This window comes from Dipodomys spectabilis, unplaced genomic scaffold, assembly GCF_019054845.1.
Source record: "Dipodomys spectabilis isolate Male_0828 unplaced genomic scaffold, ASM1905484v1 ptg000227l, whole genome shotgun sequence".
Classification (NCBI taxonomy): domain Eukaryota; kingdom Metazoa; phylum Chordata; class Mammalia; order Rodentia; family Heteromyidae; genus Dipodomys; species Dipodomys spectabilis.
In genome coordinates, this window is record NW_024870904.1 from 6572764 (window position 1) to 6589876 (window position 17113).

A 17113-nucleotide genomic window follows, 5' to 3' on the forward strand; every position below is an offset into this window, starting at 1 on the left:
ATAGAAGTCTCATAGGCTGGCTTTGAACCATGATCCTCAAAGCTCAGCTTCCTGAGTTGCTAGGATTACAGTCGTGAGCCATTGTTTCCTGGGTGAATATATATTTTTTTATTACTTCTTCCCTATTAAGGTTAGAGAATTATAAATTCTGGATCTGTGTTCCTTTATCCAGTGAAAATAATAATTGTTATGAATTATTTAGAGATGAATATTATGTGATTATTTCATGAACCCCATCTTATTCTTTTGTCTGTAAGAAAACTATGATCATCGCACTGTACAAAGAAGGAACTTGAAGCTCTTAAAAATGACTGGATTAAGATGTTCACAGCTAGCAAATGGTGAACTAAAATTTCAGCTCTAAATCCATGCTTTTTAATCTCAACTCCTTTAAGGCCTTGGGGAGGAAGAATAAAATCAATCCTCACTAAGACAAGCTCTCCAAGAAAAATAGAAAGAAACATTTTTTTCTGCTGTCAGAGAGCAGAAATTGCACATAAGTGTATTTCCTTCTATAGAAGCTCATCTAAAGAGTGAAAAAAATTTAGACTCGAGTCCCCATTAACTACTTGAGAACATGGAGTTCTGTTCCAGAATAAAATAAATGTGTAAACAAAATAAATCACAGCATTGTCTGTGCCTAACTCTCTTTCCCTGGCTAACTGTATCTGTGTAAACCGACAGTCAACTGCAAGGTGAAAGGAGTCAGCTTTTTTTTGCTGTTGTGTGGCTTGAACTCAGGGCCTGGGCACTGTCCTTGAGCTCTTTACTCAAGGCTAGTGCTCTACCACTTTGAGCCACAGTGCCACTTCCGGTTTTCCGGTGGTGAATTGGAGATGAATCTCATAGACTTTCCTGCCTGGGCTGGCTTTGAGCCATGATCTTCAGATCCTCAACCTCCTGAGTAGCTAGAATTATAGGCATGAGCCACTAGTGCCCAGCTAAGGTACCATCTTAAGAGGGAACCGATGTACAGATCGACAGAGAGGTCACTTGGAAATTGGTTGCAAGGCAGAAAGAAATGGCACTTACTGAGAAAGAACTAAGTTAGAAAAAAATCATTCCTGGACTTTAGAAGTTAGTTACTCAAAAGTGACAAGCCTGGGGGAGTTCTCAAGATGGCGACGGGGCAGTAGGGAAACGCCACAGCTCTCTCCAACCAAAAAGAGAGTTCGAGTTCCAACCTTTAATCTCCCCAAGAGACCGACAACAACAAAAAGACGAACACTCAGAGAAAAACCAGAGGTGGAAAATAACAAAAAAAGAAAGAGAGGAAAAGAAGAATTTCAGAACAGAGAAGAGCGAAGACCCCTCCCCCAACCTTTACTGGCCGCGCGGCAGTGCGCCAAGCCGCCGGCCAGCCGGCCCGGCGGGGGCTGCCGGAGCCACAGAGACACAGGGGGCTGCTTGCAGATCACCAGGTACCGGATTGCAGAACAGCGGATCGCCAGGAACAGAGAAACCTACCAGCCGGGAGTCTCCAGGAGGATCCCACCCCACCCATCACTCTCCACCGGAGCGGAGAGGCTCCATCCCGCCAAAGCCGCCTGGCACCAGCAGCAGACCACCCGCCCAATCGCGATCGCAACGACCCGGCGGGGGGCCGCCCAACCCAGCCCGCAACCACCCCAACTGAACTCGGACTGCAACAACAACTGACGGACTGCAACAACAACTGACGACCTACAGGGTGAGTACCCATCAGGGGACAGGGAATCCATCAAGGGAGACCAGAGCTGGAGGGAATCCCCAGACCCTGACCTAGACTCCCTACCCCAACACCCGGACCACAGGACCCACTAAAACTGGGAACTGTTCGAGAGCCCCACCAGCCGGTGGAGCACACTCTGCTGGCCAGGCCAGAGCAAGAGCGCCCCGGGAAGGGAGCTTAAATGCTCAAGCCAGGAACAGTGCCCCTGGGTCAAGACTACCAACAGTAGAAGAAATTTGAACTGTGTCCTCCAGGCTGCATAACCAAGGTGGTATACACATTAGCACAGGCCTAACGAGCGCGCTCCAGGCTGGGGCCGGAACCAGGCCAGGGGACCGGCGCCTGAACAAAGCAAAAAGGGTCAGAAGTGGGGCTGTGGCTCAAATGGTAGGGTGCCAGCCCTGAGCTGAAGAGCTGAGGGACAGCACCCAAACCTAGAGTTCAAGCCCACAACCAGCCCAAAACAAACAAACAAAAACACATCAGGAGCCCATAACAGACTCCAGTATTTGGGAGAGTGCATCCAGAGCATCTGATCTTCCCAAGAGCACCCGCAGGAGCAAACACAAGCAGTCTAGGCTGCTCAACCCTTCCAAAGGCGGGAATTGCTACAGCAGAGAGCTGAGAATCCTAAGTGAATAGCAGCTGGAAATAGGCTCCCAACAGAATCCAGATCAGACACAGACTCTCTCTACCAATACAGAATCAGCAACCAAGCAAAGACAGACACACCAAAACAAGATTGAAGAGCAGTCTCCTGAACCCCCATGCGAAAATCACAGAGAAAAATCACAAGGTTTACCACTACCCAGGACAGCAAGCTCACCTCAAAAGCCAGCAGCCACGCAGGGGAGAGCCCCAGTGGGAGCAAAGCAGGAATGGAAGACAAAAACTACATCCAAGGGTTGCTGGAGGCAATGACTCAAGAAATAAAGCGAGAAATGGATCAGAAATTAAAAGAGCACAAGGATGAACTATCAAAAGATATACAGGATATCAAACAAAAATTGGATGCAAAAATAGAAGCTGCTCAAACCTCAGTAAGAAGTGAGATAAACGCCAAATTAGAGGTAATGCATACTGATATCACCTCATTGAGAGGTGAGATCAGTACTCTGAGAACCAACATTGAATCCATAAAGGGATCCATTTCCACCATGCAAACCACAATAGAAGCCACGGTCAACAGAGTGAATGAAATGGAAGGTAGAGTGTCAGATACAGAAGACAGAATACACCAACTGGACCAAAAAGTGACAGATATGGAAAAATCACTCAAATTAAACCAAAGGGAAATTCAAGAGCAAGCAGATAATGCTAAAAAATTTAACCTTCGCATAATCGGAGTGGACGAAGGTGAGGAATTCCAGAGCAAGGGAATGCAACACCTATTTAACAAGATAGTCAATGAAAATTTTCCCCACCTCAAAAACGACCATCTTAACTACATCACAAAAGCTTATCGAACACCCAACAAGCAAGATCCCAGGAGAAACACTTCTAGGCACATAATAGTAACAATGATGGATCTGAATAATAAGGAAACAATCCTGCATGCAGCAAAAATGAAGAAGGAGCTATACTACAACGGGAAAAAAATTAGAATCACTGCAGATCTCTCCACACAAACAATGAATGCAAGAAAAGCCTGGGAAAGCACCATACGAGCCCTGAGAGCCAATAACTGCCAACCCAGACTGATATACCCGGCAAAGCTAGCATTCACATTCGATGGAGAACTGAAAACTTTTAATAGCAAAGAAAAACTAAATGAATACATAAACATTAAGCCAGCATTACAAAGAATTCTAAGAGGGGGGACACAACCTGAAGAAAGCAACCAGGAACTGGGACCTGCCCCAAACAGGCATTACTCAAAGTCTAACTGAGCAAGCACAGGAGGAAAGGAAAGAAGAAAAACTTAGGAAAACGGAATGGCAGGGACAACAATGCATCTCTCTATACTTTCTCTTAATATAAATGGGCTGAATTCGCCAATTAAAAGAAAACGAACTGAGGACTGGATCAGAAAACAAGACCCATCCATCTGTTGCCTTCAGGAGACCCACCTCTCAGCCAAACATACAAACAAACTCAGAGTGAAGGGGTGGAAAAGGATCTACCAATCAAATTCCCCCAATAAGAAAGCAGGTGTAGCTATCCTGATATCTGACAAAATAAACTTTTCATTAAAATCAGTACAGAAAGACAAGGACGGACATTACATATTAATAAAGGGAACAATCCAAGAGGAGGATATAACCATCATCAACTTATATGCCCCAAATATCGGTGCACCCAGATATGTTAAACAAATGCTCTCAAACTTACAGAATAAAATAGATCCCAATACGATAATACTAGGAGACTTTAACACGCCACTCTCACCAAAGGACAGGTCTACCAACCAGAGGATTGGCAAAGAAGCTACCGAATTAAGTGAGGCCATACTTCAAGCGGAATTAACTGACATCTACCGAGTATTTCACCCTAAAACAACACAGTACACATTCTTCTCAGCAGCTCATGGAACTTTCTCCAAAATAGACCATATCATAGTTCATTCAAGGAACTTAAGCAAATACAAAGGGATCGACATAATCCCCTGTATCCTATCTGACCACAGTGGAATCAAGCTAGCTCTCAATAACAAAGCATACCGCAGAAATTTCTCTAATACATGGAAATTGAACAGCACACTCCTTAACAAGGCCTGGGTAACAGAAGAGATCAGAGAAGAAATAAAGCATTTCCTAGAACTCAATGAAAATGAAAACACCTCACAAAGAAACTTGTGGGACACAGCAAAAGCAGTCCTGAGGGGCAAATTTATTGCCCTCAGTGCCCACATCAAGAGAATGGAGACAGACCAAGTAAATAATCTCATGTTGCAACTAAAACAGCTAGAAAAACAAGAAAAAATGGGACCTAAAGCTACTAGACGAAGCCAGATAACCAAATTGAGAGCAGAGATTAACCAATTAGAAAATCAGAAAACCATAACCAAAATAAACCAAACAAAAAGCTGGTTCTTTGAAAAAATAAACAAAATTGATGGCCCGTTGGCAAGATTAATTAAAAAAAGAAGAGAGGAAACCCATATTAATAGGATTAGGGATGCCACGGGAAACATCACAACACGTACCCAAGATATCCAAACAATTCTAACAGACTACTTTCAAAAGCTATACTCTCTAAAGGAAGAAAATCTGGCGGAAATGGATGCATTTTTAGAGAAATACAAGTTACCCAAACTGAGCAAAGAAGAAGTTAACCAATTAAATAAGCCAATATCCTATAATGAGATACAGGAAGCTATCAAAAGTCTTCCAACAGAGGGGAGTTCTCAAGATGGCGACGGGGCAGTAGGGAAACGCCACAGCTCTCTCCAACCAAAAAGAGAGTTCGAGTTCCAACCTTTAATCTCCCCAAGAGACCGACAACAACAAAAAGACGAACACTCAGAGAAAAACCAGAGGTGGAAAATAACAAAAAAAGAAAGAGAGGAAAAGAAGAATTTCAGAACAGAGAAGAGCGAAGACCCCTCCCCCAACCTTTACTGGCCGCGCGGCAGTGCGCCAAGCCGCCGGCCAGCCGGCCCGGCGGGGGCTGCCGGAGCCACAGAGACACAGGGGGCTGCTTGCAGATCACCAGGTACCGGATTGCAGAACAGCGGATCGCCAGGAACAGAGAAACCTACCAGCCGGGAGTCTCCAGGAGGATCCCACCCCACCCATCACTCTCCACCGGAGCGGAGAGGCTCCATCCCGCCAAAGCCGCCCGGCACCAGCAGCAGACCACCCGCCCAATCGCGATCGCAACGACCCGGCGGGGGGCCGCCCAACCCAGCCCGCAACCACCCCAACTGAACTCGGACTGCAACAACAACTGACGGACTGCAACAACAACTGACGACCTACAGGGTGAGTACCCATCAGGGGACAGGGAATCCATCAAGGGAGACCAGAGCTGGAGGGAATCCCCAGACCCTGACCTAGACTCCCTACCCCAACACCCGGACCACAGGACCCACTAAAACTGGGAACTGTTCGAGAGCCCCACCAGCCGGTGGAGCACACTCTGCTGGCCAGGCCAGAGCAAGAGCGCCCCGGGAAGGGAGCTTAAATGCTCAAGCCAGGAACAGTGCCCCTGGGTCAAGACTACCAACAGTAGAAGAAATTTGAACTGTGTCCTCCAGGCTGCATAACCAAGGTGGTATACACATTAGCACAGGCCTAACGAGCGCGCTCCAGGCTGGGGCCGGAACCAGGCCAGGGGACCGGCGCCTGAACAAAGCAAAAAGGGTCAGAAGTGGGGCTGTGGCTCAAATGGTAGGGTGCCAGCCCTGAGCTGAAGAGCTGAGGGACAGCACCCAAACCTAGAGTTCAAGCCCACAACCAGCCCAAAACAAACAAAAACACATCAGGAGCCCATAGCAGACTCCAGTATTTGGGAGAGTGCATCCAGAGCATCTGATCTTCCCAAGAGCACCCGCAGGAGCAAACACAAGCAGTCTAGGCTGCTCAACCCTTCCAAAGGCGGGAATTGCTACAGCAGAGAGCTGAGAATCCTAAGTGAATAGCAGCTGGAAATAGGCTCCCAACAGAATCCAGATCAGACACAGACTCTCTCTACCAATAGAGAATCAGCAACCAAGCAAAGACAGACACACCAAAACAAGATTGAAGAGCAGTCTCCTGAACCCCCATGCGAAAATCACAGAGAAAAATCACAAGGTTTACCACTACCCAGGACAGCAAGCTCACCTCAAAAGCCAGCAGCCACGCAGGGGAGAGCCCCAGTGGGAGCAAAGCAGGAATGGAAGACAAAAACTACATCCAAGGGTTGCTGGAGGCAATGACTCAAGAAATAAAGCGAGAAATGGATCAGAAATTGAAAGAGCACAAGGATGAACTATCAAAAGATATACAGGATATCAAACAAAAATTGGATGCAAAAATAGAAGCTGCACAAACCTCAGTAAGAAGTGAGATAAACGCCAAATTAGAGGTAATGCATACTGATATCACCTCATTGAGAGGTGAGATCAGTACTCTGAGAACCAACATTGAATCCATAAAGGGATCCATTTCCATCATGCAAACCACAATAGAAGCCACGGTCAACAGAGTGAATGAAATGGAAGGTAGAGTGTCAGATACAGAAGACAGAATACACCAACTGGACCAAAAAGTGACAGATATGGAAAAATCACTCAAATTAAACCAAAGGGAAATTCAAGAGCAAGCAGATAATGCTAAAAAATTTAACCTTCGCATAATCGGAGTGGACGAAGGTGAGGAATTCCAGAGCAAGGGAATGCAACACCTATTTAACAAGATAGTCAATGAAAATTTTCCCCACCTCAAAAACGACCATCTTAACTACATCACAAAAGCTTATCGAACACCCAACAAGCAAGATCCCAGGAGAAACACTTCTAGGCACATAATAGTAACAATGATGGATCTGAATAATAAGGAAACAATCCTGCATGCAGCAAAAATGAAGAAGGAGCTATACTACAACGGGAAAAAAATTAGAATCACTGCAGATCTCTCCACACAAACAATGAATGCAAGAAAAGCCTGGGAAAGCACCATACGAGCCCTGAGAGCCAATAACTGCCAACCCAGACTGATATACCCGGCAAAGCTAGCATTCACATTCGATGGAGAACTGAAAACTTTTAATAGCAAAGAAAAACTAAATGAATACATAAACATTAAGCCAGCATTACAAAGAATTCTAAGAGGGGGGACACAACCTGAAGAAAGCAACCAGGAACTGGGACCTGCCCCAAACAGGCATTACTCAAAGTCTAACTGAGCAAGCACAGGAGGAAAGGAAAGAAGAAAAACTTAGGAAAACGGAATGGCAGGGACAACAATGCATCTCTCTATACTTTCTCTTAATATAAATGGGCTGAATTCGCCAATTAAAAGAAAACGAACTGAGGACTGGATCAGAAAACAAGACCCATCCATCTGTTGCCTTCAGGAGACCCACCTCTCAGCCAAACATACAAACAAACTCAGAGTGAAGGGGTGGAAAAGGATCTACCAATCAAATTCCCCCAATAAGAAAGCAGGTGTAGCTATCCTGATATCTGACAAAATAAACTTTTCATTAAAATCAGTACAGAAAGACAAGGACGGACATTACATATTAATAAAGGGAACAATCCAAGAGGAGGATATAACCATCATCAACTTATATGCCCCAAATATCGGTGCACCCAGATATGTTAAACAAATGCTCTCAAACTTACAGAATAAAATAGATCCCAATACGATAATACTAGGAGACTTTAACACGCCACTCTCACCAAAGGACAGGTCTACCAACCAGAGGATTGGCAAAGAAGCTACCGAATTAAGTGAGGCCATACTTCAAGCGGAATTAACTGACATCTACCGAGTATTTCACCCTAAAACAACACAGTACACATTCTTCTCAGCAGCTCATGGAACTTTCTCCAAAATAGACCATATCATAGTTCATTCAAGGAACTTAAGCAAATACAAAGGGATCGACATAATCCCCTGTATCCTATCTGACCACAGTGGAATCAAGCTAGCTCTCAATAACAAAGCATACCGCAGAAATTTCTCTAATACATGGAAATTGAACAGCACACTCCTTAACAAGGCCTGGGTAACAGAAGAGATCAGAGAAGAAATAAAGCATTTCCTAGAACTCAATGAAAATGAAAACACCTCACAAAGAAACTTGTGGGACACAGCAAAAGCAGTCCTGAGGGGCAAATTTATTGCCCTCAGTGCCCACATCAAGAGAATGGAGACAGACCAAGTAAATAATCTCATGTTGCAACTAAAACAGCTAGAAAAACAAGAAAAAATGGGACCTAAAGCTACTAGACGAAGCCAGATAACCAAATTGAGAGCAGAGATTAACCAATTAGAAAATCAGAAAACCATAACCAAAATAAACCAAACAAAAAGCTGGTTCTTTGAAAAAATAAACAAAATTGATGGCCCGTTGGCAAGATTAATTAAAAAAAGAAGAGAGGAAACCCATATTAATAGGATTAGGGATGCCACGGGAAACATCACAACACGTACCCAAGATATCCAAACAATTCTAACAGACTACTTTCAAAAGCTATACTCTCTAAAGGAAGAAAATCTGGCGGAAATGGATGCATTTTTAGAGAAATACAAGTTACCCAAACTGAGCAAAGAAGAAGTTAACCAATTAAATAAGCCAATATCCTATAATGAGATACAGGAAGCTATCAAAAGTCTTCCAACAAAAAAAAGCCCAGGACCAGATGGATTCACAGCAGAATTCTATAAGACCTTTAAAGAAGAACTAATACCCATACTCCTCAAGCTCTTCAGAGAAACAGAGAAGGAGGGAGCTATCCCAAACTCATTCTACGAAGCCAATATCACACTCATCCCCAAACCAGGCAAAGACCCAACCAAAAAGGAGAATTACAGGCCAATCTCCTTGATGAACACAGATGCAAAGATCCTTAACAAGATTCTAGCTAACAGAATCCAGAAACACATAAAAAAAATAATACACTATGATCAGGTAGGCTTCATCCCAGAGACACAGGGATGGTTTAACATACGTAAGTCAATAAATGTAATCCAGCATATCAACAGAGCCAAGGTCAAGAATCACATGATTATCGCCACAGATGCAGAAAAGGCCTTTGATAAAATTCAACATTCATTCATGCTAAAAGCTCTGGAGAAAATAGGAATAGAAGGAACATTTCTAAAAACAATAAAAGCCATTTATGACAGACCAATAGCCAATATTATACTTAATGGGGAAAAGCTACAACCAATCCTCCTAAAAACAGGAACAAGGCAAGGATGTCCACTGTCTCCACTCCTCTTCAACATAGTCCTAGAACCCTTAGCCAGGGCAATAAGGCAAGAAAAAGACATTAAAGGGATCCGCATAGGGAAAGAAGAAGTGAAACTATCCCTTTTTGCAGACGACATGATACTATACCTCCACGATCCCAAAAACTCCATCCCCAAACTTTTAGAAATCATAAGTCACTTCGGCAAAATAGCAGGATACAAAATAAACCCACAAAAATCAGTTGCCTTCCTATACACTGATAACGCACAGGAAGAGAGGGAAATAAAGGGAGCAACCCCATTCACAATAACCTCCCAAAAAATAAAATATTTAGGAATTAACCTAACCAAAGATGTAAAAGAACTATTTAATGAGAACTATAAAAAGTTAAAGAAAGAAATTGCAGAAGACACTAGGAAATGGAAAGACCTCCCATGCTCCTGGATAGGCCGACTTAATATAGTAAAGATGGTGATACTTCCAAAAGTAATATACAAATTCAATGCAATTCCTATTAAAATCCCAATGACGTACATCACTGAAATACAGAAAACAGTCCAAAAATTTATATGGAACAACAAAAGACCTAGAATAGCCAAAACAATTCTAGGGGATAAAGACAATATGGGAGGGCTATCCATGCCGAACTTCAAACTCTACTACAGAGCTATAATCACAAAGACAGCATGGTACTGGCACAAAAACAGACCCGAAGACCAATGGAACAGAATAGAAGATCCAGATATAAATCCACAGGCCTACAGCCAGCTGATATTCGACAAAGGAGCCAAAGACATACAATGGAAGAAACACAGCCTCTTCAACCGCTGGTGCTGGGAAAACTGGGCAGCCACATGCAGAAAACTAAAAGTGGACCCCAGCCTATCACCATGCACCAACATCAACTCAAAATGGATTAAAGACCTTAACATTAAACCTGAATCTCTGAAACTACTGCAGGACAGAGTAGGAGAGACACTTGAACTAATAGGCACAGGAAGGAACTTCCTGAACAGAGTCCCAGGGTCACAACAAGTTGGAGAGAGACTCGACAAATGGGACTACCTTAAAATAAAAAGCTTCTGCACAGCTAAATCTATCGCAACTAAGCTAGAAAGACAACCAACTAATTGGGAAAAAATATTTACCAGCAATATATCAGACAAGGGGTTAACATCCTGTATATACAGGGAACTCAAGAAACTAATCCCTCCCAAACCTAACAAACCAATTACTAAATGGGCAAGGGAACTAAAGAGGGACTTCTCAAATGAAGAAATAAAAATGGCAAAGAAACACATGAGGAAATGTTCATCATCCCTGGTGGTGAAGGAAATGCAAATAAAGACAACCCTGAGATACCACCTTACCCCAGTCAGAATGTCCCACATCCACAAATCAGCCAACGACAAATGCTGGAGGGGATGTGGAGAAAGAGGAACCCTATTACACTGCTGGTGGGAATGTACACTTATACAACCACTTTGGAAAGCAGTCTGGAGGGTCCTTAGAAAGCTAAAGATTGACCTCCCTTACGACCCAGTCATACCACTTCTAGGCATCTACCCTGAACAACAGGAACCAATATACAAGGACACGTGCACCTCCATGTTTATTGCAGCACTGTTCGCAATAGCTAGGATATGGAAACAACCTAGGTGCCCCACCACAGATGAATGGATCCAAAAATTGTGGTATCTATACACAATGGAATATTATGCAGCCATTAGAAATGACAAAATAATGGCATTTGCAGGGAAATGGATGGAGCTAGAAGGAATCATGTTGAGCGAGGTAAGCCAAGAACGAAGAGACAAACGGTACATGGTCTCCCTCATAAGTGGATGCTAAATCCAAAAGGTTAGTGATACGACAAAACTAACAGGACTTAAGAAACAAAGAACTCCCGCTCATCTGGTTGAACCACTACTAAATATCCTCATGCTGCTGATCACAAATATGGTATATAACATGTGAACACTGTTATATATTACAGACTGTGGTAGACAATTTGCTCCAGGGAAGTTAGAATGAACTTGTGACTTTGAAATTATGTAATCATTTAATCACAATCAAAAAAAAAAAAAAAAAGAACCTCGGGGAAGGGAGGGAGGGAGGGGATGGTAGGGGGAAAACAATGGAGGGGGTAACAATGTTCAAGAGGAAGTGTACTCATAACCTCACTCATGTAACTGTGACCCTCTGTATAGTAGCTTTACAATAAAAAAATAAAATAAAATAAAAAAAAAAAGTGACAAGCCTTCTATCAGGTGCAGGTCTCTTATGCCTGTAATCCCATCTACTCAGGAGTCTGAGATCTGAGGATTGAGGTTCAAAGTCAGCTAAACAGGAAAGTCCATGAGACTCTCAGCTCCAATTAACCACAGGAAAACTAGAAGTGGCCCTGTGGCTCAAGTGGTAGAGTGCTAGCCTTGAGCAAAAGAACTCAGGGACAGTGCCCAGGCCCTGAGTTCAAGCCCCAGGACAGTGCCCAGGCCCTGAGTTCAAGCCCCAGGACTGGCGCGCACACACACACACACACACACACACACACACACACACACTCACTCACAGTTACTTTCTTCAATGTACCTAGGTGTCCCGAGGCATCTTGGTGCAATGATGATGATCTCATTTCCATATCACTTTTCAGTTTACAAGGCATTTTTCATAACAAGTATCTTCTTTGAATCTCATAACACTGGCAACTGGTCATGATTATTCCCACTTTGCCTATAAAAAATGACCTGAAAAAGTAAATGATTTTTTTCATCCATTGTTCTCTACAGCTTGTTAATGGTTGAAGTGGAAATTGAAATCAGGTCTGATGACTCATGATCCAGTAATATTCCACTATTCTCCACTGTCTCTGGCTCCAAGGAGAAAATGACTTTGGTGAAATAAAAGGTGCATGTCTGCAAAGTAAAGACAGTCCTCTTATGAAAGAAAATCAGTGTTAAACACACATGCATTTGGCTCAGAGAAGAAAAGGAACAAAGGAGTCAAAATTGACCCTCCAAAAAAATACTGACAAAGAGTCTGGAGCCAGTTGCTCATGCCTAGAATCCTAGCTATTCAGGAGGTTGTTTTGAAGACCATGGTTCAAAACCCATCTGGACAGAAAAGTCAGTGAGACTTTTCTCCCCAACAGCATCCAGGCACTGAGTTCAAACCTCAGTATCAGTACACTTTAAAATTGTTGACAAGTAAGGAAGAAGGAAGGAAGGAGGCAAGCAGGAAAAGAATGGGAAGGAAAAGAAAAAAGAGTGAGGGAGAAATGAGTGAACCAGATGAGTCTTTTCTGTAATCCTAGCTACTTGGGAGGCTGATATATGAGGTTTGTACTATGAAGCCAGCCCAGGCAGATAAGTCCATGAAATGTTACCTCATTAATCACCAAAAGAATTGGAAGTAGAGCTGTGGCTCAAGTGGTAGAGTGCTAGCCATTAGCACAAAAGCCAAGTGAAGCTCCAGGCCCTGAATACAAATACTACTACTGGTACAGAGAAAGAGGGGAGAGAGAGAGAGAAAGAGGAAGGAAGGAAGGAAGGAAGGAGGGAGAGAGAAAAAAGGAAAGAAGAAAAAAGAGAAAAAGGGGAGAGAAGAAAGGAAGAAAGAAAAAGAGGAAGGAAGGAAAAAAGACAAAAAAAGGGAAGAAAAAAGGAAGGAAGAATGGAAGTGAAGAGAGAGAAAATAGAAATGAAAGAAGGATTTAGCTGTGAAGATATAAGCCAACTCATATGATCTCTCAGAGCCTCTATTGCTACTTTAGCAATGAGAAGATTCGAATTGGAAATCCAATAAGCTTATGATAGAAGGCGGGCAAGAATTCCTAGGAATCTTGCAGACGAAGACATGTTATTAATGAGTGGTTGAAACCAGAGCCAGAAATAGGTGAAGGTTTAAGAACTGGCCATATCATTGGTATGAGAGAGGCCACATTGTTCTCTGATCTGCCAACTATGGCCATACTGGTGGCCACCCAATATAGCATCATGTGAGGCACAGGAGGAGACTGACATGATCTTGTTTATACAATCAGGAATCTTCCTTTGATTTTGTAGTTGGAGGTAAGGATATGAGCTTGAGATTCAGAGAAGTAGAGGAAAAAATGGGGAGCACAAGGGAAAAGCTAGAACTTAGGGGACATCTCAGAAAAAGAGGCTACACTAGGATGGATTGGAGTTCCTCAAAAATGTCTCCTAGATTTGCCATATGGCCAGTTTCTAGCTCCTGTGATGTATCTCTGAAGCTATAGCCATTAGTTTTGTGGGGGTAGGGGAAAGCAGGTACTGAGACTTGAACTCGCAGCCCAAGTGTTGTCTCTTAGCTTTTTCCTCTCAAGGCTGGTCCTCTACCACTTAAACCACACATCCAATTCTAGCTTTTCGCTGGTTAATTAGAGATAAAAAGTCACATAGAGTTCCCATCTCAGCCCTCTGTGTAGCTGAGATTACAGGCGTGAGCCATTGGCGCTTGGATCATTCATATATAATATGTTTCATGTCTAAGTCAGTCAGAACATTAATGGCATCCAAAATGGATATATTGGGCCAAAGCTATTAATAACTAGAACCTCTTGATCTAGATTGGAATTGTCCCGTTTGGAAGTGGACACATGGCTCAAGTGGTAGAGCGCTAGCCTAGAGCAAAAATGCTCAGGGACAGAGCCTAGGCCCTAAGTTCAAGTCCCAAGACTAACACAAAAACAAAACAACCAAATCCTGGAATTATCCAGTTCTTACTCAGCTCATAGAAGACATAGAGACCAGAAGTGGCACAAGGTAATGAACTCCAAAGACTCAGTGCCTATCAGACATTCCCACTGTCTCAAAAACTGGCTCTAAGCACCTGGTCTTTCCTGCCAGGACTCCATCACATGTAATCTGGGGTGAGATGACAAATTTGAAAGATCCATGCTGGGAAAATTCTGGCAGCTCTACCAAAGCAAGCAGATGGAGAACCCCATGACGACATCATTGTGTTTCCAACAACAGGAAACACAGTTGGCATACAGAAAACTCTAGAAAGCACACACACATGGCAAGGACATACAGCCATTGCTCACAGACAATCATTTTTGTAGCTCCATTTTTCTTTGGGGATGATAACATTTTTGTGACATCAATTGGAAGTGGATTAAGACTGCTCTGTTTCTTTTTTTATGGCTATATGAACAAAATGCATGGTTAGCTATCATCAGTGGCTGCCTGGATTGATTGACGAAAGGCAAATAAATAGCATCAGATAATATTCCAAGGAGGAGAGTTGTGGGGGGTTTTTTTGTTTCTGTTTTTGTTTTTTTGAGCAAGGAGCTAGTGACTCACTCTTGTAATCCTAGCTACTTCAGAGACTCAGCTCCGAGGAACATGGTTCAAAGCCTATCTTGAGAGAAAAGGTCGGTGAGACTCTTAGCTTCCAATAAACTACCAAAAAGCTGGAAATGGAGCTTGTTAAAGTGAGAACGTGCTAGATTTGAGAGAGAGAGAAAAAAAAAGCTCAGGACAGTGCCCAGGCCCTGAGTTCAAGTCCCAGGACTGGAACAAAAAGTAACAACACCAACAACAGTGGGAAAAACAACCCTGAGGTGACGACTCAAACATTAGGCAGACAATAGCACAGTCTACTTGCTGTAGGTGATGCATTCAGGGAAAATCTCCAAAGAAACACTGAAGGTGAGATATGAAAAAATAAGAAGCAGGCAGTTTTGCAAAGCCCCGAGGCAGAGAGCATTACAGGCTGCAGGAGGCGGAGATTCAAAAACCCTGAGGCAGGAAAAGCAAGCCAGCTGGAGGAGCTGAATTCTACTGGGAGAGAGAGGGAATGGGGCAAATGCGTAGGAGATGTGCAGAGTGTTGGGCATCTTGCAGAATTTTGATGTTCGGGTTTATTCTAGAAGCAAAGAGAAGCAACAGCCACCTGCCACACAGCACACAGGAAAAGAAATAAACCTTTGGGGGAGAGAGAAAGAGAGAGAGGACATACTAGGACTTGATCTCAAACCTGGGTACATTGTCCCTTTTAACTCAAGGCTGACTTTCTACCACTTGAGCCACAGTTCCACTTCCAGCTTTTTGTTAGCTCATTGGAGCGAAGAGTCTCACAGACTTCCCTACTTAGGCTGGCTGTGACCCTTAATCTTCAGATCGCAGCCTTCTGAGTAGCTAGGATTACAGGCATGAGCTACTTTCATAAGGATTATTGCCTAGTTCATATGGTCTGGGATAAGTGAACCTCAGAAGACTTAACTACACAACCAATATGGCTGTTGTTATTTTCTACATTATAGGTTTAGTGGATGCTACTACAGTTACCACAGGGTAACCCTGTACAAACTCAGACTTATTTAGGACTAATAGTTACACCAAGATGTCATATTGTCTCTTTTCTAGTCCATAACCATCTCAAGATGATCACACACTGGGCAGAGACACAGCGAAGTTACTGCCCCAGAAGCAGCTCTCATGATCTGAGGAAGAGGAAACTATTTGCTTCCCTGGCAACACAAAAGGTGAAAAAGAGGCATGGTGGCCGAACAGAGACAAAAGACTCCATGTCCAAATGTAAACACTAGACCTAGGAGGCATAAATGGGTGGGCAGGGATGGATAGATGGGAGCAGAGAGGAACAAGGCAGGGGTGACTGATCCAAATGTCTTCCACTCACAAATGGACGTATAAGTTTAAAAATCATTTAAAGAGCCGGGCGCTGGTGGTCACGCCTGTAATCCTAGCTACTCAGGAGGCTGAGATCTGAGGATCGCGGTTCAAAGCCAGCCCGGGCAGGAGAGACCGTGAGGCTCCTATCTCCAATAAACCACCAGAAAACCGGAAGTGGCGCTGTACCTCAAGTGGTAGAGCGCTCGCCTTGAGCTGAAGAGCTGAGGGACAGCGCCCAGGCCCAGAGTTCAAGCCCCACAGCTGACCAAAAAAAAAAAATCATTTAAAGAGAGGCAGGGAGAGCTAAAACTGCAAAGTTTTTCACACTAACAACTTCAAGTATGATCCCAACATTTTTTTTTTTTGCCAGTCCTGGTGCTTGAACTCAGTCCCTGGGCATTGTCTCTGAGCTCTTTTTGCTCAAGGCTAGCGCTCTACCACTTGAGATGCAGCCCCATGTCTGGCTTTTTGTGGTTCATTGGAGATAAGAGTCTCCTGCCTTTCCCACCTAAGCTGGCTTTGAACTGGGATCTTCAGCTTCCTGAGTAGCTAGGATTACAGGCCTGAGTCACTGCTACCCAGCTTGTCCCCAACTGTTTTAAAGCCTGTAACAGTGTTTGGTTTAGTTTAGGACAAGTCTCTGTAGCTGTACAGTCTGGCCTTTGATGAAGTAACTTATCATCTCAGTACAAGTAAACACACCCCAATTATGTATCTCATTACTAAATTCCTATTTTAAAATTCTCTAGCAGTTGAAGGAACTTATCAATTTCCCAGGTCCTCTGAACGTTCCTGATAATCTATAAGCCAAAACCATGTCTTTGCCCACTTGGCTATAACTGAGACTCACGTACTCATAACAAAAATAAGATGCATTTCTTTCTTTTTTTTTTTT